Below are 1,599 nucleotides of genomic sequence, written 5' to 3'. Positions count from 1 at the left end.
AGTTACCGCCTGGAATGTCTCTCAACGTGCCTTTGTCTGATGTTTCCCTCATGACATGTATACCTGTGGCGGATTCATTTTGATATTTGGCAAAACTAATACAATTGTATAAAGTTTAAAAAAAGAAAAAGAAAAAAAAGAAAAAAAAAAAGAGATTCGGGTTCTGCATTTTTGGCAGAAGCCAGGTGTTCTTCTCAGTGCATCTTCTCGGGAGACATAATGCCTGGATCCCTCCCATTTCTCAGTATATTAATTTATTTTAATTATTTAGTTAAACTGATGTTGATCATGTTTGTCCACTGAAAATGTACCTCTTCTTTCTAATTAAGTATCTCATGGGAGAAGGATTTCTATGTTTAGAGTTACCTTTCCAGCAGAAATAACTGGAAAACTGGGAAAAATGTAGGAAACCACTATTTTCGACATTAGAATAGAGGCAAGGCAGGTCTGTGAACCTTAATAAAAGGGACACAAATGAGGTGAACCCTACCATCACCTATGCTCCCTGCCTGGACGTGAGTCCTGGACTGGGGTGCAACTTAAAGCGAGCTCAGTGGTCTCACAGAGTTGAGGAGACAGAGCTCAGAGTTTGAGGAGGTCAAGGTTAAAAGCAATTTAAAAGTATCAGAGTAATTCACAATTAACTGCCTGCCAGAAAACTTCTTTCAAACCACGGTGCCAGGGAAGACTCTTGAGAGTCCCTTGGACAGCAAGATCAAACCAGTCCATCCTAAAGGAAATCAACACTGAATATTCGTTGGAAGGACTGATGCTGAAGCTGAAGCTTCAATACTTTGGCCACCTGATGCGAAGAACTGACTCATTGAAAAAGACCCTGATGCTGGGAAAGAAGAGGGCAGGAGGAGAAGGGGGTGACAGAGGATGAGATGGTTGGATGGCCTTACCGACTCAATAGGCATGAGTTTGAGCAAGCTCTGGGAGATAGTGAAGGACAGGGAAGTCCGGCGTGCTGCAGTCCACGGGGTCACAAAGAGTCAGACACGACTGAGCGACTCTTCAAAGGAACGCCAACACTCTTCAAAGGAACGAAACAAAACTTGCCCAATAACGTAAAATCCTTGATATCTAGCATTCAGTTTAAAAAATGACTAGAATTACAGGGCAGAAAAATGTGAACCCTAACCAGAAGAAGAATCAGTCAGTAGAAGCAGACCAGGAAATGACAGAGATGGTGAAATTAGCATTCTACAAGACAACCAACCTGGGTGCTTTAAAAATATTCGTGTTATAGAAGACTGTTCCAGATTAAAAGCCTGACAAGACATGACGGCTGAGTGCAACCAAGAGAAACCTATGATTCCAAGTGGATCTTGGAGTAAAAATCATACAAACAAAACCCCTGTAAACAGCATAATAACATTTGGGGAAATTTGAGTGTGAATGAAAATATTACTATTTCAGTGTTAATTCTCTAGAGTGTCCTATGGAAGAATATGTTTGTTTCTAGGAGATAAATTCTGAAATATTTGGAGATGACATGTCACAATCCCTCCTTGGAATTTATTTTTAAATGGTTCAGAAAAAAAGTGAAAGAAAAAGCAAATGTAGTAAGATGTCAAAAAAAAAAAAATAACAAGC

Source organism: Bos mutus, chromosome 5 (genome assembly GCF_027580195.1).
Source record: "Bos mutus isolate GX-2022 chromosome 5, NWIPB_WYAK_1.1, whole genome shotgun sequence".
In the NCBI taxonomy this organism is placed as follows: Eukaryota; Metazoa; Chordata; class Mammalia; order Artiodactyla; family Bovidae; genus Bos; species Bos mutus.
Note: the sequence above shows the minus strand (reverse complement) of the source record.